General features: G+C 41.2%; 1 protein-coding gene across 8 annotated transcripts in view; it reads right to left on the bottom strand.

The window, feature by feature from the left end:
• Positions 1–24,098, bottom strand: part of LOC124720343 (zinc finger protein 724-like) — a 115,011-nt gene that overhangs the window by 74,283 nt on the left and 16,630 nt on the right. Inside the window, exon 3 of one of the 8 annotated variants that reach the window (XM_047245673.1) lies at positions 21,107–21,169. The exons of the other annotated variants lie outside the window; for them this stretch is intronic. The gene's annotated coding sequence lies outside the window, so the exon portion shown is untranslated. The remainder of the gene's footprint in view (positions 1–21,106; positions 21,170–24,098) is intronic. 8 annotated transcript variants of the gene reach the window in all.

Genomic DNA, 24,098 nt, shown 5'->3' with positions numbered 1-24,098 from the left:
TTCCTGGAGACCAAGGACGAGCGGACAGTGCAGGCGGAGGAGCAGTTGTAATTCCTCCCGATTAGATCGAATAACTCGTATGTTCCAATGTAACAAGGCCATCGCTAGTCAAAAAAAGAGGGGGAACGGGACGGGGGGAGAGCTGGTCACCTCGACGGCCGCGGAGTGCCAGGTTTCGAGGGGACAACGCTACAACCGGCAGGAGGTGGATCCTGCTCCATCGAGTCGTCGCCAGCTGCGGCCGCTGTCCCGGGTTGTGTAGGAGGGGCAGCATCATTTGCCGACGAGAGGCCAGCTGAGCGCCTGGCAGCAGAGCGTCCCGGCGAAACTGAGGACGGCTGGGAGCAGCGACTCACGGATGGAGCGTCAGACAAAACGCGCTGGGGTGGAGAGGGGGATAGAGACTTCTTCTTGGAGGCCTTCTTGGAAGTCCGAGGAGGCACAGGGATGGTGGGCTGGACCCGAAGGTCTCCACGCGCGGGGTCCGTTTTGGAACGCCGGACCTCAGAAGCTGGGGTCCGGAACGTTTCCCCAATGGACGCCTGAGAAGAGGATCGCTTCTCAGGCGGCGGGGGGGGGGGGGGGGAGGAAGGGTGGCCCCTGGGGCAGAGGGGGCGGGGGCCGCGGGGGAGGAGGACTTGGAAGGGAGGGATTTGGGAGGTGGAGGCATAGACCCCGGCTGGGGGGAGGAGGTGGAGGGGGGACAGGATAGGGGTGAGGATACTGTGGAAGGAGTGGACACGACTGAGGCAAACGAAGTGGTCAACGTCATGGGATGGAGGCGGTCGTACTTCTTCCTGGCCTCAGAATAAGAGAGACGATCCAAAGTTTTGAGTTCTTGAATCTTCTTCTCCTTCTGATAAGCGGGGCAGTCTAAGGATCTAGGCGAGTAGATGCCAGGACAATTAACGCACTGAGGTGGTGGGGTGCATGTATGTTCCTCACGAAGAGGACATCCACAATCGCCACAAAGGGGCTCAGCCTCACACCGTGACAACATGTGCCCAAAGCGCAAACACCGAAAACAGCGCATAGGAGGTGGGACGTAAAGTCGCACCGGTAGCACATCACCTTTACCTTCTCCGTTCTCCGGGAGAACATCCCCCTCGAAGGCAAGGATAAAGGCCCCGGTGTCGATGTGACGGTCTTTGGGGCCGCGCTGGACTCGCCGGACGAAATGCACGCCTCGGCGCTCCAGGTTGGCCCTGAGCTCCTGATCAGATTGCAGCAGGAGGTCCCGATGAAAAATAACCCCCTGCATCCTATTCAGTGCCAGATGCGGGACAATGGACACTGGGATGTCCCCTAGTCGGTCGTACGCCTGGAGCGCCGCCGACTGTATGGCGGAGGTGGTCTTTATAAGAACGGACCCCGAACGCATTTTACTAAGAGCCTCGATTTCCCCAAAGATGTCCTCGATGCGCTGAACAAAGAACATGGGCTTGGAGGTGGCGAACGTCCCCCCATCGGTTCGAGAACAGATCAAATAGCGGGGGAAGTACTTCGCCCCAAGCCGGCGGGCCTGTCCCTCCTCCCATGGAGTGGCCAAGGGGGAAAGGGCAGGAGAACCAGAACTAGAAATGGTACCTTTTCTTTTGAAAGATTCGGCCGCAGAGCGACCTGATACATGTTGACGTTTCATCTGCGAAATGTCCGCCCCGATACCACCCACTCCGACCAGGGGCTCTCCCCACGGGCACCACCCAGCCTCAGCGAGAGCCACCTGGCAGGATGACCGTTGCCGGGAGTCCTGATGCCCCAAGGAGACGAGCATCTACTCCTTGGCCGACGTGGGGAAGGTGCAGCTCAGGTATCGGCAGTAAAATCCCTGTGTTGTCAGGGGGCTACAACCTAGAGGGTACATGACGACCCCACCACAACGGGCTGGCTACCGTGCCGGATTTCGGGTGCCATGGAAAGTCCATCATGATCGTAGGTGCAGATGGGGACGCACTATGGGCGTAACTTGTACAACCCATCAGGCGTTTAGGCCCAATTTGAAGAATAGTGGGTATGGTTACAACGCCGTTACAATGCTGAGTGCCAAGGTCTTAGTGCACTGAGGACCAGTGGTACACCACGTAAGGCATCCTTCCCCAAAAGGCTCATACTTCTGTAGAATTTTGAAAAATGGAGGGCAAACCCCAAGGGGGACCATCACATGGAAGGCCGAAACGGTTGAAACTCCTTTTAGTCGCCTCTTACGACAGGCAGGTATACCTCGGGCCTATTCTTACCCCGGACCCGCAGGGGGTGCAACAGTAAGCAACTGACCCCGAAATATCAATCAAAATTATTTCTTACATGCCAAGCAGCAATCAGCATACACAGTAACCATATGTACATATCATGAAAGTGGATGTGTTTTACATCACCTCCTAAACCACTTTTTCGAATTCAACCAAGCCAGGTACACATATTGCGTACCATCTACACTAAAATGGAGGTGGGCAGCATGACGTGGAGAGAGGAGGGGAAGGAACAGATAGAGAGGTGTCAGGAACAGATGGACAGGGAGAGGGCAGCAGATGAACAGAGATGGTTGGCTGATTGAATGATTAAAGGGACAAAACTAATAGGTCATCCATCCCTTCTTCCTCAAACAGGCAGGCAGGTCTACATGACTGTAGGTAATGCATAGCCTACCACACACAATCCAGAGGAAGAAAACCCCAATGTATATGAAAGGTTAGTGAAACCAATATAAGAGACAGAGAAAAAAAGGGAGGCAGAGAATAAAAGACAGGCTTGAAACCCCATTTAGGGAGCAGCCGGAAGCACCAGAGAGCAGACTGCAATGAGGGGACACATCCAACAGTCCTCACCACTTACCAGAGGTACTCTACTCACAGTGCCTAGGAAAGACTAGCACCACAGACAGGACAAGATAAGTACAGAGAAAAAAGATTAATTCGTCTAACAAACCATGCAAGAGGGGGGAAAAGAGTAAATTAGCAGGTAGGGTGAAAATCGGGCTGAACCACCAAGCCCAGAAACTACAGACTGGTCTGGGCAGAGGAGGCAACAGAGTGTTCTGCCAACCCCTCAATGGGCTGATAAGCTTAAGTTGCCCTCCCTTAAAGAGAACAGTAAAAGCCCTCCTCATTAATAAAACATAAAAGTCAGCTACTGAGGCATCATCTCCTAACACCAGGGGTAGCATGTCAGCAAGATTCTGCCACAGGGTGCTAGGTTGGACAGTACAGCAAAATGTAGACCACTGTTGAATGGGAATGAAGTCAGCGGGGTGGCACTGGAGGAGATGACCGGGAGTTGGCCAGGTACGGCTGATGTGGACCTGGCAAAGGATGGTAGAATCCTTGTGAGAGGCTTGCATGGAGTACCTCCACAGATTTGTAGTCTCCTTTATCACTGGTAGTTTGAAGTCAGAGCCATCCATTCACAGGTTCCTAAAACTTGATGGTATATTACCAATCAGAGTTCTGTTTCCAGAATACTGATCACCAGAGCTGGTTTACTGGTAGCCAATTCGAACAAGCTATCACCAAGTTCATTCCCAGGGATCCCAACATGACCCAGAGTCCAAACAATGGTCACTGAGCATCCACATTGCTCAGGGGCATGCTTGGAATACTGGTTAGCAATGACCAAGGGATGTTGAAGGCAATACTGGCTGAGAGCTTTCAAACAGGTCAAGAGGTTGCTACAGATGAGGATGCACCCACCAGTGGAGGAAAGGACATTCTCAAGACAATCTGAGGTAGCTACCACCACTACAGCTTCTGGGAAGGAAGTCAGTTCAGTATACCTGTGACAGAGTAAGCAAAGCCCATGTGATCAACAACCATCAAGAAATCAATATAGACTACTGCTGAATTTCAGGATGTACAAAGGATGGAGAAAAATGGGTGGCAGAGGGCCTCAGGAGAGACCGTGTCTTTAAGACCTCATGATGGGTCAAGACAAAGCTGTGACCAAGGGTTGCCCACAGAGGTGTATGCGAGTGGGCCCAGAGGAGAGGTGCAGGAAGAAATAACTGGAGTCCAGAGGAGAGGGACAGGATGGGGATTGCGATCATAATCCCTGATCTGGGCCACCATTGTGGAAGATGATTTGCTGTGTTTGGCGTTAAAAACATAGGTAGTGTAACAGAGAAGCTGTTCTTGGCACCTGATACACAATGAATGGACCCCAGCCTCCATGAGTAATCCATCCACAGCACTAGTTTAAAAGGCTCCTGTTGTAAATCAAACCCCTCAGTGGTGTATCAGATCCACTATCCACAATGCTTAGGGTGATGCCGAAGCATATGCCAGACTTCCATAACCAAGACAGAGTTGTATCATAGCTTAGTAAAGCTGCAGAAGGGTAGTGCACTATGCACCCCCTGCTGGTGTTACTCAGGCGTCAGTCTTCTGAGGTGCAGCAAGCACTTTCTCTTACACTAGCGAAGATTGTGAATTCATGTCTACTAAGAATCAAAGAGCAGTCCTAAAACGATGCAAGTTCCTGCCACATTGAGTAGTTCATCATCAAGATAAAGTTCTGATTGTGGATGAACCATATGACTGACGGAGAACAATGACATGAGTCTTGCCAACTGAAAACCAAAAGCCATAGGTGAGTGCCCATGACCATGTCTTTCATATGGTGCCTTGCAGTCTGCATTCAGTGACACCCACACTGTAAAAGAAATAGTAAGAGGCCGAAGTAGTCAACATACAAGGAGGGTGATCTGATGACCCCACAGTTGGAGGTGACCATTGATGGTTCGTAGAATGACAAGGACACTCAGTACAGAGCCCTGCAGAACTCCATTCTCTTGGTTATGGGGAGTGTTGTGGGAAGCACCAACTTGAACCTGGAAGATACACTGTGACATGAAATTCTAGATAAAAATTGGGAGTGGATACCACAGACCACATTCATTTAAGGTAGCAAGGATATGATGTGACCTCCTGGTGTCATACAGCTTTTGCATGTCTAAGAAGATGGCTATAATGCATTGACATTGGGCAAAAGCTGATTGGCTGGCAGACTGCAGGGAAACCAGATTATTGGTAGTGGAAGAGCCTTGGCAAAAACCACCCTATGACAGGGACAGAATTCCCTGAGACTGAAAGAGCCACACAGCTGCCAGCTCATTGCACATTCAAGCAATTTACGGAGAACATTGGTGAAACTTACTGGGCGATAACTGACCATCTCTAAAGGATGCTTACCCAGTTTCAGCACTGTGGCAATGATGCTTCGTAATTGTTGCGATGGGAACTGACCCTAGCTCCAGAACCAGTTAAAGATGACAATAATATTATACTGACATTCCACTGATATTTATTGGTCCTGTGAATCAAACATTGTACAAGTAGGTTACGTATTTTGTTTGTGAGTGTGAGTGTGTGTGTTTCTCAATCAACATGCCAACACTTTCGTTTGGTAAGTTACATCATCTTTGTTTTTAGATAAACATTGTACAAACGTACATAATGATATAGGACACATCAAATGATTGCAATAAAGTTTAACAGAATACTGTTTTATGGTTTCCAGTACATAGCAATATGAGTCTAACATGTGGGAATAACATTTCACAAAGAAACAAAAAAATTTTACACATATGCATTTCTTACTTTCAGCCTTGATTATACGGACACACCCATATATGTTATAGACCACATATAATACACAGATAAATCTACATGCACACTCTTATTATTTTGGCCATAATTGTAAAAACATATTTACATTGTAGATAAATATTCATCAACACTATAGTAGTAATTCTGTTGCAAGTAGTCACTCACTGCAGTTTTGAATATATGCACGCCAGTTATTGCTTTAATTTTTTTAGGTAGTTTCTTATACAGCTTTTTCCTGCTTGCAAGGGTCCTTTTTGTTATAGTGTTGTATTTGAAAATTGCATATGTAAATCTTGATTATTCCTTGTGTTGTATCAATGGATACTTTGGTTTTTTGGTCAATCTTGCTATTTTCATCTACAATTTTCCTCATAAATATTATTGTTTCTAGGATAAATAGGAATGGTAATTGAAGAATATGAAGGTTTTTAAAAAAGTGTTTGCATAAAGATCGAGGTGCTGTGCCTTCCATGGCTCTTATAATTTTTTTTTATTTTGTGCAATGAAACACCTTTTGCTGGGTGACGAATTTCGCCAGCAAATTAACCCATATCTTAGTAGTGATTCTGCTTGGGCATAGTGCACATTTTTTATGACTTGCATTGATGTGCATCCAGCAAGAATTTTTATGCTATAATAAATGGTATTTAATTTATTGCATAGGTGTTGTGTGTGTTTCTGCCATCTTATGTCATCCTCAAGCCAAATTACCAGAAATTTGGTGCTATTTACAATATCAAGATTTTTGTGTAACAGTCTTTACGCACTCATAACCTGGGCCTCTGACGCCAACATTTTCTAGCTTTCTAAGCAACAGACCAACATTAATGGTGTCAAATGCTTTTGAAAGATCTAGGAATATTGCTGCTGTGTGTTCTTTTTCATCTGATGCATTTAAAGCTTCATTTAAAAAATCGATAATAGCTGTCTCAGTGGATTTACATTTTCGGAAAGCATGCTGCGTAGCTGAGAAAAGTTTATTTTTTTCAATGAAATTTACGAGTTTTTTATAAAAGGTTTTTTCAATTATTTTAGAAAAAACAGATTGTAGGGAGACTGGCCTATAATTTGTTATACCTGTTTTTCACCCATGTTGTACAATGGCTCCCTTTCTGGGAGGATTCCCTTACAAAGTGAACTATTACATATGTTTACCATGGGTCTAACTACTAAGGGTGCACATGTTTTAATGATATGGTCTCGTATGTTGTCAGTACCAGAGGAAAATTTAGAGTTTAGCTCCCCTATTGTTTTTAGCATTTCCTGTTCATCTGTTGGGTGTAGGAAGAGAGACTTGGTACTAGGAATAGTTTTAATCCGATTTTCACTGGCAGCATGTTGAAAGGTTTGCTTCACCAGAATATCAGCTGTCTGAGAGAAATATTAGTTAAAATATTTTGCAATCTGCTAGGGATCAGATATAACAGAAGAGTTTTCTTTCAGTTTGATATTATGGTATTATCTCCATTTTACTACTGTTTCATGCCTTACAATGTCCCATGTGGCTTTTAATTTATTTGCCATTCTTTTTGTTTCATTTATGGCTGTAGTTAAAATCTTTTTGTAATTCTTAAAATAGGAATAAAATTCTGGGGATGTGATGTGCTATATAGATATTTCATAAAGTAATCTCTTTTTCTTCGCAGATGTTTGTATCCCTGTTGTGACCAATTTTATTTTCAGATCCTTTTTTTTTACTGTCTTTTTATGGAGCAGAAAAATTCAAAATGACAGCTAAAACTATTTAGGAGTTTGTTGAACTTATCATTTGTACTTTTACATTCATACATGTCTTCCCAAGTTTCTTTACTCAGATAGTTAAGGAAGTGTTGTATATTCTGGTCACTACACTTCCTAGATGTAGTTGTTAAGACATTCAGTTGAACCAAACTGTTTTCCTATTCTTATACTAATTTTTTGGGCTGTATGGTCCTCAAAGCCTGTATTGTGGGTTTGAGTTGAATATTTCAATGGCACATTTGTAAATATTTGATCAATGATTGTGGCTGAGGCTTTTGTTATGTGTGTTGGTGTTTCTATAGTAGCCTTTAAATTGAAAATTGCTAAGAGTTTCATTAAAGCAGTTTTTTCTTTGGCCTCAGGTGCAAAGTCAGTGTTGAAATCCCCACATATAATTAGTTTTCTATTTTTTTGTGTAGTCTTGTGTAAGATATTTTCAAGGTTCTTTAACACGATGTTAATATTGCTAGTTGACACCCTGTATAGACAAATTATGGCATTTTTTTTCATCCACGATTTCAATTCCATGTACTTCAATATCTTTCTCTATGAATTATTTTTCTACGAAAGGCATACATTTAACATTTATGCTATTTTAACATAAATGTGACTACCACCATCTTTAACCAATTTCCAACAAAAATAACTACCCAATACAAAATTTGGAATGTATACCATATGAAGTTTCTCTTTGTCAAGCAAAATGTTCAGTAAAACATCATACAGAAGTCTTTTTAATGTCACTTTCTAACAAAATACAAAATTTGTTTCCTTTGTTGGACAGCAATTGTACATTTTGATGAAATACCGTCAAGTTTGGAGTTAAAAACGAGTTATGAAACTTACTGTCCTTGTACTTGTATTTATATTGGAATTTCTGCCTGGAAGATACTTTTTATTTTCAATTTTCACTTTTTAATTTTCACCCCCTTCATATGGTATCAGTTTCTTTTGTTCTTAATGATTTTACAGATGTCTGTAATCATTTTACTGAAATTCATTGAGCCTAGTCTGTTTAAATGCACACCATCCTTTCCCAAGCATTTGCCACTTAAAAATTTGTTGGGTTTAACAAATATCGTGCCGAGTTCGTCACACTGTTTCCTGATAGCACTGTTTATGTTGTTTATATAAGAACTGTTTACTGACCTTCTGTGCAGAATTCCACTTATAACCAGTCTTGAGTTTGTGTACAATGCTTTTGGCTGAACAAATGATGTTTCTTGTCTCACTTAGAATTTCTTCCTGAGTGCTGCTTTGTATTGAATTCATCACAGAGTGATTAAATACACCATTGTAATTGGTCATTGGATCCTTTCCATTTTTAGTGGTAGATTGTTTTGCACTTTAGAGATTTTTAAAATGTTTGTTCAGCTAATGAGGTCAGATACCACGGCGAACATCGATTTCACAGTTTGGTGAAATTACATTTTTTTGTATACAGTTGCCAATAACAAAGAATTCATTTCGTTAATCTGCTTTTGTGAAGAAATTTTACGTTTCACCCTTTAATTACATGTCACTGTTTATCAGGTGTATTTACTTACAGGTTTTCAACAGTTTAAAAACTCTGCATCTTTTTCGGTCGTATTTTTCCCATGAGAATTTTCAATGTTCCTTTTGCACACAAGATTGCACACAAGAATTTTCAAATTTTTTTTCTGTGTTTGGTACTGGATTTTCACAAATACAGGGTCCCAAACCACTTAGTAACTTCGCGTTTGCTTCCTTGAGACACACAATTCCACTCCTAAGCGATTCAATATCATTTTGCAGCAGTTTATTTCGTCCTTCAATTTGATCATACTTTCTAGGTTGATTGTTTCACTTCGTAAACGTACTGGGCATGTCCACAGAGAATCGTCGTTTACGAGTTTTAGATTTAACTTTTGCGCACTTTTCATGCACCCAGAAATTGCACTTTACGCGTAACATACCTTTCATAACACACTTGTTGCACTATTCACACAATGAATTCATTGTTTTTTCCCTTTTTGTGATAGAGCGATGTGTCGTTCCACTGTATACTGAGCGTCATATTTATAGAATAGGTGCTTCATCACTTGGTTGTGGATGAAACCTGGACCTGGGGCTGTATCAGGGCAAAGGGCTAGGACACTGACGAATTCCGCTATGTGAATGGAGCTTTATTCATCTCCAGGTGGCATGTAGGAAAAGATATTGCTTTTGCTCCACCCATTGCTTGAGAACATGAAAGACACAAAGATAATTCTCAGATGCTGTGACTCGAGCATATACAGAGTAGAATGTTCAGGAATCGTATCTGGGTCAGTGGAGACAGTGCAATTTCAAGGTAATAGCAGATACACCTTCTAGCGTCTACTAGTATATGTAGGACATCTCATCTTAGGTCAAACCCACGAAAGAAAGGTGTGTGGTCCGATAGTTGAAACATGCAGCTCCCAGCATTCTTGTTTACATTGTTTTATCAGGTGGCAGTCCCGGGCACGAAGCCATTTAAAGTGGATGATATGCTCCATCGATTTGTGCCACTTACGGTGCTGGAGAGCTCAGCTGCTATTGCTAATGGCCTCTGTAGTTTCTGATTACTGCCGAGGTACTCTCATGTCAGGGCAGGCATGAGGAACAAGGGATTACTAAATCAGCTGCCAAATGAATGGCTTTAATTACATTCTAGACTGCCTTGTTGATGTCTCGAAGCCATGGGGAGTTAAGGCCGACAGCAAAGGCAAAAGCACTCCAGTCAGCAAAGTTGAGAGCCCCTCTGGGCACGCATCCAGGGTAGTGATGTGGAAGGAGGAACAGGAAGATATGAAACGGTCATTACCACACAGGTCATCATGAACATCCCAGCGGATGGGAGAAGCCAAGGGCTGCAAGTGGAAAGGTTAATGGCTGAGAAAACTCTGTGTGCCATGCTGAAGTGTGTGGGGGCATCAGTATTTAAGAGTCAAAGTTCAAGTTGTGCCAGTAAGTGCCAGCTAGTGATCGTGGTTAAGACCCACAAAGGGTTATGGGTGCTGAAATTGCCCAAGATTAGCAAAGATGGGGGGAGATGAGACACCAATGCAAACAATATATCGTGAGATGCTTCATCAGGAGGGAGGTCAAGACTGCAGACAGTACTACCCTGAAATGCACTTACCCCAACTGCCCAAAGGTGTATCTACAGGCAAAAGTTTGCTATAGAGTGTATCCAGAACACATGTGCAAACTCTGTTCCGGGTTCCACTGAGTGATGCAAACTGGGGCCTGAGCGGTTGCTGGAATCTCTGCCTTGGCCACAGGAGTTGAACAGGTGGGATCTGCTGGAGTGGAGGTCCACTGGAAGGTCCTACTTGGTGAAGCACTTTTCTTGTGTTTCCTCTTCTTAGAGGATTTGATGATGGCAAGAACTTCTCTGAATCAGTTTCAGGTAAAAATGATGATCCTGAAGCATGGCGACCAACAGCCTGAGGATCCTTCAGCCACTTGCTGTCCAGTTGTAGACCAATGTAACCCAAGAATGAACTGTCCCTGAGGACCCATTCCTGGCAAGGGAAGCCAGAAGCAGCTTATTCATCTGAGGCTGGGGGTGGGGACAAATGTCCCTGGTGGATGGGAAGCAATTGATCCCCAAACAATCAGGGGGGCAGGGATGGTTGAGTGGCCCTGAGGGACCACTACAGAAAGAGTAACATGCAGGAGTACCATCAGCAAAGTGGAAATATCTTTGTAGCTGTAGCATGTAACATTGTTGTAAATGCTAAGGAGGGATGGGGGGGGGGGGGGGGCAACTGCTTGCACTTCATTTTGGCCTCTGTCAGTAGGTTTGTCCTGAGTCTTGTATTCTTCTATCTTCTTCCCTCTCTAGAAAATAGCATAATCTGGTGAGCAGAGAGTGTAGTAGAATGAGATTTTCACTCTGCAGCAGAGTGCATGCTGATATGAAACTTTCTGGCAGATTAAAACTGTGTGCTGGACTGATACTCGAACTCAGGACCTTTGCCTTTTGCAGGCAGGTGCTCTACAACTGGGCTACCCAAGCACAACTTACGACCCATCCTCACAGCTTTAATTCAGCTAGTACCTCGTTTCCTACCTTCCAAACTTTACAGAAGCTCTCCTGCGAACCTTGCAGAACTAGCACTCCTGGAAGAAAGGATATTACAGACATTGCTTAGCCACAGCCTGGGGGGTGTTACCTGAGTGAGATTTTCACTCTGCAGCAGAGTGTGCACTGATATGTAACTTCCTGGCAGATTAAAACTGTGTGCCGGACCGAGACTCATACTCAGGACCTTTTGCCTTTCGCAGGAAGTTCTCTACCAACTGAGCCAAGAAGTTTCATATCAGCACACAATCCGCTGCAGAGTGAAAATCTCATTCTTGAAACCCCCCCCCCCCCCTCCCTGGCTGCGGCTAAGCAATGTTGCAATATCCTTTCTTCCAAGAGTGCTAGTTCTGCAAGGTTCACAGAACAGCTTCTGTGAAATTTGAAAGGTAGGAAACGAAGTACTGGCAGAATTAAAGCTGTGAGGATGGGTCATGAGTCGTGCTTGGGTAGCTCAGTTGGTAGAGCACTTGCCCACGAAAGGCAAAGGTCCCAAGTTCGAGTCTCGGTCCAGTAAACAGTTTTAATCTGCCAGGAAGTTTCAGGGAGTGTAGTGCTTTCCACCAGTGGACACAAATGGGGTGAGAGGCACATGGGTCATTTGCATGCAGTACTCATCCACAATCTCTACAGATGAGGCTCGTGTTGCAATGCGAAGACATGCCCAAATCCAGACACTTAACCGCCACAGATAATAGGGGTGGAGTAGGTTAGAAGTGGAGTAAATATATAGCCAGGTGAAGCCTAGTAGTCAACTAGTTTTCCTTAAATAAAAGTTCCTTCATTATGAAAAACAATGCCATATCTTTATTGTACAAAGTAAGAGATCATGACAACTTTGTTTCTCTCCAGTGTCACAGTCACAGTAGTGATGTGGTGAATTATGGAGGCTACGTAAGTTACAAATTTATGTTATTTTACATTTCAATTAAATTGTGAATTTGTTCTAAATCTGTACAAATAAAAATAAATTTAATCGTTTTGCTTGCACCACTAGCAAGCCTTCAGAAGTCACAGAAAACAACTCACATATATGCCATCTGGACACATGGTTGTTGTACTAGTAATCCTAAATTAAAGAGAAATTTTCCATGATAATGAACAGGCACAAGGAATGATCTTTGACGTAAAACGCAGTGACCACTTGTTTTATGTGCAGTAGACTAAAAATTCGCAACTGGTTTACTCTCCACCACTTTTCCTAGTCAAATGATCCAATGACACAGCCACACCCTTGGTACAATTATATATGTCAGTGAATGTCTAGATATGCCCCCAAAGTTAAATTTACAACAATTTCCTCCTTGTTACATCAGAATTTGTTCTTCCATGATTGAAATCTCCTACCTGATGTGTGAACTTTCTCTGCATCCACCATATCCAGTACCACAAATTTATACCTACACAAGCAGTGGCACAACAAATTAAGTTTTTGGGCCATGATTCTCTTAGCATTTGCTGCAAATAAAATTAAAATAAAAAAGCTAATTGAGCAGTACAATGTGTGCGACAAATACAGCTCTTCTGCAGTGGCAGTATTAGCAGGTGCACAAATATATTTGTGTTAATAATTTTCTTTTACTGCATTTTTCTGTATGGAAACCAATATTTTCCAGTGTAAATAAATTGTTTATTCAAGAATAATTGGCACCCAATTTACTTGCATCGTAACAACATAATAAAATAGATTGTCATGTAATACGAAAAAAAGTAGAAACCATTTGAAGATTCTGGTCACCATTGAGCCACAAAAACCACCACCAGATGTAATGGCAGAGCCCAGCATTTGTCGAAACTTCCACAACAAAGTTCATCAGCTGATTCCTTTAATCCCACAGATATGGGCAATTATTTGGATATATTAGCATCAGGAAATTTTAGTGATGACATAAAACACAAGCTTTTCACAGCTCCAAGGAAACCTGATAAATTTTTTATCTTTCCTACTTCCGGGCACAACAATAGAGGATACGTTGAATGCAGACAAGTGTACCATAATCACATTGAACAGTATGTAATCTCCCCACGGAAAATTACCCTCTACCACGCAATAATTAATAATGGTCAACCAAATCATCCACATGTATTTACGTTCGAAAAGTATCTGATCAGATTTTCTAGTAATATATGCGCCGACAGCTCGTCGACGCCAAGGTATTTTTCTAGTACGTTTATTCTTTGGAACAACAGAGGTACAGAGATGTATGCTCCATGGTTATTATGGAGAGAGACAGGAACAGCTTCGGAAGTATCGGTTGGAAGATTGTCGGATTGCTAAAGGAGATTTATTTACTCTTCTTCGCGCTAAAGCGAGTTAGGAAAGTTTGTGCCGCTAGCGTGATAAGTAAAGAAGAAAAAAAAAACCTGTAAAAGAAAATTACATGAGACTTGGAACCAACAGAAAACGGAACATGTACGGAAATGGATTCAATACACAATTTTCTTCAGAAATAAGGTTTGTGACCATTTTATTCTAGAGTGAATGACGAATGAGTTCTCTGTCTGAAACATTGATGATTGTCTGGGCCCTGTAATTAATTGGGAAGTTTCAGCTGTGACGAAGAGAGCCTGCAATCTCTGAGTTTTTTATAAATCGTCCAAAAGGCTTCATCCACATCTGAAATTTTAGATCTGTCGTAGACTGAACGAATTGTTCAAACGATCGATTTTCCCAACTGAATGCAGCGCTTCATAATAACAAATGTAAAGATCTTTTCCAGCAAGCCAGCCGCTGAACATTAAGACGAAGGGCTCCACCAGAGATTCTACTAGGCTGATTTCACGTAATTAATATTTTCAAACTGTACACAGATAAAGTACAGAGAGAGAGTGAATGGAATTCGAGAAATTACTCAGAATCCTCCATTAGCATAATTGTTTGTCTGTCTTTTCACGGATCAGCCTAATAAGAAAACAAGAAGCCCTGACTTTATTGTACCGATTTATGTGTGAGGGTGAAAGAGCGATAAAGGCGACAGATACACTTCTGTACAGACAAAACATTACACCAAGTTAGCGGCAAGCTGCATTCATATAGACTTTCATCATTTACAGAGTAGAATTCATTATAAGTATCCATGGCTGATGTTCTCACAAGTTAAAATGGGCCTTCTTTGCATTAACTGTTCAACTTTTATGAATAATAAAATGGCTGGAGGAAAGAAAACCATTATCGTCAAGAAATTTGTGACTGAACCACTAACAAAGTTTGCCAAACTTACTTGTGAAGATGGTGACCTTGAGACTCACTCTCAGCTCATGTACCATGTTGAAGTGTCAACAGATGCAAAATTATTTTTGACAAGAACAGGAATGCAAACTTTATGCGATAAATCAACTGTCGAGACAGAGAATGAAAAGTATTAGGGAAAACCTATAACATAAACAATCATATTTTATGTAAAGCAAAATATTCCCCTGCAGGGCATAGAAATGATGCGAGTCTATTATAAAAAGAAAATTATAGTGAAAGTATAGTACATAACAAGGGAAACTTTAGAACTCTTCTACGATCCAGATTTGACAGTGGTGACTTGCAACTGAAACATCACCTTGAGACCACTAAAGCGAATGCCACTTACATACATAAAACAACATGTAACTAACTTATTTCATGCTGTGAAACAGAGATGTTATTGAGAATATTGGAGGAAATCAAAGATTCTCGTTATTACAGCATAATCTTTGATGAGACTGCAGGCATAGCACTCATCGCCCAGCTGAGTTTAGCTGCAATATACGTTGATCATGATGGGGAATTACACGAAGATTTTTACATATCATTGACATCAATAAAGACAACGATTGCAGTGGGAACATCGACGAACTTCACAAAATTCCAGATGAAGTACATAGCACTACTGGTGAAGTATCAGGTACTAAGGTTCTAAGGAAAATGGAAAGCCTTTCTCTGTCCCTGGAGAGCTGTGTGGGTATAGGCTGTACAGTTGCTCAGTTAATACGTCAGAATTGAGAGGAGCTGTGGCTAGAATAAAAAAGAAAGCTATCAATGTGCAAGTAGCACTGTATCGAAGTCATCAGCTCAACCTCACCGTCTCTCGCAGTTGAAAGTTGCAAGTGTGAGAAACTCACCTGGTACTATTGAAGGAGTATCATTCTTTACAGCATCTAGCAAGCGGTTTGCAACCTTGAGGGCTACAACACTCACTGCAGTCACACTGTCAAATGAGATGGGTTGAGCAACATGATGCTGTTTTTCAATTCACAGTTGATCTCTGAACAGTTTGCAAAGTTCTTCAGGAAATACAGTGTTGGAGGGATAGAACAACGGCTGCAAAATACAATATTTTTCCTCAAGCTCTCTCTAATTGCAAGTTTCTTATCACAATCTTTACACTGAGTGATGTTATGTGTATAACATATCCAGACAGCAAAATCTTACAAGGCCCCTATCTTGGACATCGCAATGGCAAAAGCAAAATTAGATTCAATGCTCAAGGTGTACATCTGCATGAGGGCTAATGCTGATAGCCACTTTGCTCATATTGTTGATGTGGCGAAGGCACTGGTGGAAGAGTTAGAAGTGGAGATGAGTGTTCCTTGTTTTCAGGCAGACAAAGACACAGGGAAAACTGCGATCATAATGATGATGCTATGACATATTGGAAAAGAACTGTTTTTTATTCTAACACTGGAGCATGTTACGACTGACATGAGAGAACATTTTGCTGAAGAAAACATTTATCATTTAAAATTCAACATGCTTTTGCCCTCATAACTACTGAAACACGGTGGTAATGATCTGGCACATAAATTGAATCAGTGCTTAACTGAACCACCGTTCCCCGAAGAAGAATCACACTTTGTGATTAAAAAGAGAGTAATGAGAGAGATTCTTCAACACAAGTAAGGGAGAATAAATGTCGTTAATGATTGTGATTCTGTTACAGAAGTGATGTCTGTCTGTCCTAGATCTGACTATCCTGCTTTGCACACACTGTACAAAATATTTGCTTGTCTACCTGCATGTATTGCTACACTAGACAGAAGTTTCTCAACATTGCGGCATACAAAGACATGGCAGAGGTCAACAATGAAGGAGGATCGACTTCATGGCTTAGCTCTGTTGGACATTCACCCGAACATCGATTGTCCTATTGACGATGTAATTAACCAATTTTCCAGGAAGAACAGGCGCACATTAAGGAAGAGAACCACAATTGTAACTTTTTAATATCATAAGATGGCATTGTCTTGTATCTGTCTATAATCAGTTTAAATAAAACTTTCTCAAAATTTGCATGTGACTTGATAATTTTTTATTCCATAAAAGGAAAGGTAGTTCAAGATATCTTTAGCGCCCTGTCCTCGTGGTTTTTCTCTATCCGCCACTGTCTCATATGAGATCTGGTTTAAGTTCTTTTGGCCATCTCCAAACTGTGGCTCATGTGCAATGACAAAATTTGTTGGTTGGGCTCAGAGGACATCCTACACTCACTTTTTTGCTGTTGGCTGAAGAGGCAATGAACATTTGTTAGTGAGGCAAAAGAATATCTTTTAATTTGTAGAGTCAAGTTATGGATGAACTACTATCATCCAATTGGAGCAGAGCTTAAGACTCAGATCAGACCTTTTATTGGTTTTGTGATCTCCACTACATATTCTGTTAGTATGTTTACAAAACTGTAATTTGTAGATTCGTTCAGTCTGTTGCACAGTTATCTTTTGTTTTGAATGACCAGAAACTGGTTCTCTCAGTTTAGAAAGATTCAAACTGCTGTATGTGACACACCAGCAGAGCACTGTAAGGAATGCACTATTGCCTACCGAAAGATAAGCATATTATACTCACACCAGTAGAAGATACCAGGTATTGGTAGTCAATCACTTAATGCTCCCAATATGCATTGTTGCTGCTTTCAGATGCAGTGATGCAGCTCCACAACAGGGTGTTGATTGTAATGGCACAGTGAGAGGAGTAATATATCACTGGCTGAATGTGTGTCCCCAATGTTGTGGGTTGACCCCAGCAACCCAAAGTTATATCATATTGTGAAAATTGCTTTCACCAAGAAATTATGTTAAATATGGGATGCCAGTATTACACGTTCATGTCCACAACACTGGCCAAATGATTGCAGTATGGAAAACATGTTCTGATTGTTGGAACAGGATGTGACAATACATTGACATGTCCAAAAGAACAGATACCACATACATAATTAAGGTGATGTCAGCCAATGATCCTTTCTGTATACATTCACACCACGTTTGAACTCTTACAGGAACCATGTGTAATGAGGATCATGAGCATGAGCACTGCATTGGTAGCGGGTGATTAAGTTGAGAACTTGCGTCTGACAGGTAGAATGCTAGAACTGTCCATGCAGATGTGATGACCACAGTGTCCAGATGGCCTAGTTGTCAGTGCATTCGCCTAGTCAGCACGACTCAGGTTCCAATCCTGGTCCAGTACAAATTTTCAATCTTCTCCATTTATGTAAATTAATGCCCATACAACTAATGTATCTATGTCCTTTTTGCTGAGTCATTGTGGCTGCAGGATCACAATGCTGTCTGTCCCCTTGAACATGTCTAAAAGAATAGACAACACACGCATATTTGATGTGTCAAGATTAGATATGAATAATAATTTATTTTTCAATGATAGTGACTCCTTCCATTTATGTTTAGCAAAAATATGTAACTTTACTTTGGGCTAACTTGTATGATCTTGTTTAATCAAAAATCTCTACACCCTGAATGTAGCCTTATTGAGCAGCCAATTTCTAACTGAAACATCCATAGCAGTCAAAACCAAGTAACATATATGCATTAGGCTACAGTTATTTAAAACCAAGCTTAAGCTGGTACATGTTCAACAGCTAACAATACCATAACTTAATCAGAGATGTTTCAGAAACAAGTTACATATGTAACTCGCTCTCTCTCTCTCTCTCTCTCTCTCTCTCTCTCTCTCTCTCTCATTTTATGATTACATTCCTTCTATGTTTTTGTTGTCAGGAGGAGCATCCCATATTTTAGTAACTTTAAGGTGTATTCGCAGTCTGTTTCAAAGCTGTCAATTCTTTTGAACTAACAGCTACAGAGCGCAGTAATTCATTAGCCGCCACTGGTGAAACATCAGAACAATAACAAGTTAGATGGTTTGCCTTCTCTGTGTGTTTTTATAGTTAATTTTCGAATAGTAGTAGCACATAGGATATAATGTGTGCATGCTGTGTGCAGATGCAGGAGCTGCCCTCAGTTTGCAAACAGCTGAAGATACTTCTTCCCAGGTTCAGCAGCGTTCAGGCTTTCCAAACTTAAAAAGGATGAAAACTATTTCCACATGGACTCTGCAATTTGATTAGCCTCTTTCTGGTTGCTGTGTATATACATCTACATAAAAACTCTGCAAGCCACCAAATGGTGCATGATGGATGGTACCTTCTACTACTACTACTACTACTACTACTAGGCGTTTGTATGGTGTTCTATATGTGGTGTTCTTCACAGATGAACAACAGTTTTCTCAGTAAACATAAGTTGATCATTCCCATCGTACTACTATCCTTATGTGCTTGTTCCATTTTATATCACTTTGCAATATAATGCCTTGACTTTTTATTCACCAGACTGTTAATCTGTACAGTACCAGTGTTGTATTCTAACATTATGGGATTCTTTTTCCTACTCATCTACATCCACTTGAAGATTTCTACACCAGCCATTCATCACACCAAATAAAAATCTGTCCAAGTCACCTTGTATCCTCGTCGTCACTCAGTGATGACCCTTCCCCCACACACAATGCCATCAGCAAACAGACACAAAATGCTGCTCATCAGATCATTTCATATATAGATATGGCACTATTCTCTGTGGCACTACTGATGATACTCTTGTCTCTAAGGAACAGTCTCTGTGGAGGTCAAAATACTGGCCTCTGTAACTTGAGAGGTCTTTGTGCAGTTCATATATCAGGGAACCTATTCCATATGCTCACACCCCCATTAACAGCATGCAATGGGGCACTGTGTCAAATGCTTTCTGGAAATGTAGGAATGTGGAATCCAGCCTGTTGCCCGCCATCCATGGTTCACAGTATATAATTTGAAAGAAGAACAAGATGAGTATTCCACAAAATCCATGCTGATTTGTGAACAGAAACTTTTCTGTCTCAAGAAAAATAATTTTATTCAGGAACTCTGGAGCAAATAAGTGTTGCGGATATTGGTCTGTAATTTTGCAGGTATGTTCTTTTACCATTCTTATATACAGAAGCCACCTGAACTACTTCCCAGCTGCCTGGTCCTTTGCACTAAGTGAGAGATTTGCAATAAATGCAAGCTAAGTAAGAGGCCAATGCTGTAGATTACTCTCTGGAGAAATGATTTGTGATTCTGTTTGGACATGGCAACTATTTTGTTTTCAACTCTTCCAGCTGTTTCTCTACTCCAGGGAGCCTATTACTATGTCCCCAATACATGAGTCTGTGCGACATTGTTATTTCAATGTTTGTATTATCCTCCTGCACAAACTTTAAAACTCCAGCTTTCCTTGAAAGCCACACCACACTGGTCATTGACTGCATGAATAGAAATCTTTCACTCAGTGATTTTATGAAGAACCAGAAATGTCTCATGTTCTCAGTAAAATCTCTTGCTCATGTATGACGATGGTAGTTGTATGCTTCATGCAGTGATAGTTTTACAAAAAGCACAAATTTCCAGTAACTCTCGCCTGTCACCATTCTGCATTCTTTTCTGTACTTAGTGTAGAACAGTTTGCTTCCTCAGCATTTTCAAATTTTGGCATTACACCACAGAGGGTCTTTTCTGTCTCTAATCCAGTTACTCACCACATACTTATTCAGTGTGTGATTTACAGTCCATTTAACGTTTGCCCATATTCCTCTACATACATCACACTCAAAGTAAATGACATTCACTCATTGTTTAAATGGGATGCTAAGATCTACTTACCTGCTCTTTCTAGAAAATCTTTTCTCCTAGCCTTCTTGAAGAATTCATTAACTTCATTTACCACTGTTGCTGTGCTGGCATCATGATCACTAAGCCCTCTTTCAATTCTGTGTGGGTTGTTAAACTAGCAGTTTACAATAGCTTTAAGAAAACTGTTCAAAAGTACTTTAAAAGACTGCCTGTCCATACCACCTGCAATGTATGCACAGACGTCTTAGCCCCTTTCAGTAGGTTAGGATCACCTGCTTCTTTTGCACTACTTTGTTTAGGTTCCCCTTGAATGATTCTGTAATTGCCACAGCAGTATCACGCAGCAAATAAAAACATCCAGTGCTGGAGATCACATACATGATACCATTAAGTTAACTGCCCATTAAAACAGGATCATGGCTTGAGTCTTGGTACCAATTTTCATATAACTTCATCAACGCAATCTCATTCAATTCTAGTTTGTGCTTATAACGTACAGAAGCTATTCTACAAACTTACAAGCTAAACTATTTCACCTGCTCAAAGATAGTGTTTAAATCCACATGGGGTTAAGTGTAACAAAATATTCTATTTTACCTGTTTCTTTGTTTCCAACCTGGGACACACAAAAATTCTGTAAGTGTTGTCATCTTTACCCTAAGAGTAAAAACAAGACTGCTAAAGTGAATAGACACACAATTGCCAACCATCTCATTATTTTCACCCCAACTCAGCAATGATTAATTCCATGCAGTCATAAATTCTAAAATTACCTCTTTATTCTCACCCTCCTCCTACTCTTCTTTTACATTCATGCTGAATGGGTAAACCTGAGCCTGTGGTAAAAATAAACTGTAATAAGTGCATTTAAGCAGTCACAGTCCTCTCATATAATATAAGTGTGTCATATGTACAAAGCCCAACTGTCAGACTTCGTAAGAATTAAATAGTAGTTCTGGATAAACGTTCTTAGTTTGACATTCTGGTGACACGTTCACTATGGTCTATTTCAATGGGAGGTAATAAAAAATTGTAAGACTGATTACAAACACCTTTGAAAATTGATTATGATCTTGCACTTCAGCGTTCTCCCTATGCTATTATTTTCAATCATATTTTCTAGTTTCATTATCTGCATATACAAACAAATGAAATAACACAGCCACTACCTGAAACACTGACATCAATGTCGTTCATATCAAACGACACAATACAGTGCACACGAACTGTGTGAGGGAGCAGGAACTGGACTGTCAAGTGCCATGTCACTCATACTACTTTTACAATCAGAAACATAAAATGTCTAGAACAGTTACAAAGAAAGCTTTTGTTTCACTGAACACTTATTTACAATAATATTATTAAAAAACACACACCCCCTACCTTGGCACACTATTTACTAGTGTTCTAACTTCATGAAATCCTTTTGGTGGAACAACCACATTTCTAGCTGTGAGATAAGAGTGTAGGCTACATGTTAAACCAGTCCTATTCTATGGATCAGGATGATGGGTTTTACATGCTAATCTCAAAAGAAGGCAGAGTTCTGGAAACATTATGAAGGAGCATCAACATATCAAGACTGAAAGAACCTGTAAAGTTGATCTACATTCTGGAATGAAGACAACTGAATCAGTGATAACACAAAAAGGAGATCATTAAACAGGTATAGACATTTGTTGAAAACATTAGCTAATTAGCAGCCATAGAATAGTTTCTGATTGTAAATCACCTTACTGACAGAAACACTGTTGTTGTTGTTGTTGTTGTTGTCTTCAGTCCTGAGACTGGTTTGATGCAGCTCTCCATGCTACTCTATCCTGTGCAAGCATCTTCATCTCCCAGTACCTACTGCAACCTACATCCTTCTGAATCTGCTTAGTGTATTCATCTCTTGGTCTCCCTCTACGATTTTTACCCTCCACACTGCCCTCCAATGCTAAATTTGTGATCCCTTGATGCCTCAAAACATGTCCTACCAACCAATCCCTTCATCTAGTCAAGATGTGCCACAAACTTCTCTTCTCCCCAATCCTATTCAGTACCTCATTAGTTACGTGATCTACCCACCTTATCTTCAACATTCTTCTGTAGCACCACATTTCGAAAGCTTCTATTCTCTTCTTGTCCAAACTAGTTATCGTCCATGTTTCACTTCCATACATGGCTACACTCCATACAAATACTTTCAGAAACGACTTCCTGACACTTAAATCTATACTCGATGTTAACAAATTTCTCTTCTTCAGAAACGCTTTCCTCGCCATTGCCAGTCTACATTTTATATCCTCTCTACTTCGACCATCATCAGTTATTTTACTCCCTAAATAGCAAAACTCCTTTACTACTTTAAGTGTCTCATTTCCTAATCTAATTCCCTCAGCATCACCCGATTTAATTTGACTACATTCCATTATCCTCGTTTTGCTTTTGTTGATGTTCATCTTATATCCTCCTTTCAAGACACTGTCCATTCCGTTCACCTGCTCTTCCAAGTCCTTTGCTGTCTCTGACAGAATTACAATGTCATTGGCGAGCCTCAAAGTTTTTACTTCTTCTCCATGAATTTTAATACCTACTCCAAATTTTTCTTTTGTTTCCTTTACTTCTTGCTCAATATACAGATTGAATAACATCGGGGAGAGGCTACAACCCTGTCTCACTCCTTTCCCAAGCACTGCTTCCCTTTCATGCTCCTCGACCATCTGGTTTCTGTACAAATTGTAAATAGCCTTTCGCTCCCTGTATTTTACCCCTGCCACCTTCAGAATTTGAAACAGAGTATTCCAGTTAACATTGTCAAAAGCTTTCTCTAAGTCTACAAGTGCTAGAAACGTAGGTTTGCCGTTTCTTAATCTTTCTTCTAAGATAAGTCGTAAGGTTAGTATTGCCACATGTGTTCCAACATTTCTACGGAATCCAAACTGATCTTCCCCGAGGTCCGCTTCTACCAATTTTTCCATTCGTCTACAAAGAATTCGTGTTATTATTTTACAGCTGTGACTTATTAAACTGATAGTTCGGTAATTTTTACATCTATCAACACCTGCTTTCTTTGGGATTGGAATTATTATATTCTTCTTGAAGTCTGTGGGTATTTCGCCTGTCTCATACATCTTGCTCACCAGATGGTAGAGTTTTGTCATGACTGGCTCTCCCAAGGCCATCAGTAGTTCTAATGGAATGTTGTCTACTCCCGGGGCCTTGTTTCGATTCAGGTCTTTCAGTGCTCTGTCAAACTCTTCACGCAGTATCTTATCTCCCATTTCGTCTTCATCTACATCCTCTTCCATTTCCATAATATTGTCCTCAAGTACATCACCCTTGTATAAACCCTCTATATACTCCTTCCACCTTTCTGCCTTCCCTTCTTTGCTTAGAACTGTGTTTCCATTGGAGCTCTTGATATTCATAGAAGTGGATCTCTTATCTCCAAAGGTCTCTTTAATTTTCCTGTAGACTGTATCTATCTTACCCCTAGTGAGATAAGCCTCCACATCCTTACATTTGTCCTCTAGCCATGCCTGCTTAGCCATTTTGCACTTTCTGTCGATCTCATTTTTGAGACGTTTGTATTCCTTTTTGCCTGCTTCATTTATTGCATTTTTATATTTTCTCCTTTCATCAATTAAATTCAATATTTCTTTTGTTACCCAAGGGTTTCTACTAGCCCTCGTCTTTTTACCTATTTGATCCTCTGCTGCCTTCACTACTTCATCCCTCAGAGCTACCCCTTCTTCTTCTACTGTATTCCTTTCCCCCATT

The sequence above is a fragment of the Schistocerca piceifrons genome, chromosome 11, assembly GCF_021461385.2.
Source record: "Schistocerca piceifrons isolate TAMUIC-IGC-003096 chromosome 11, iqSchPice1.1, whole genome shotgun sequence".
NCBI classification, from domain to species: domain Eukaryota; kingdom Metazoa; phylum Arthropoda; class Insecta; order Orthoptera; family Acrididae; genus Schistocerca; species Schistocerca piceifrons.
Note: the sequence above shows the minus strand (reverse complement) of the source record. Positions and strands in the feature narration are given on the sequence as shown.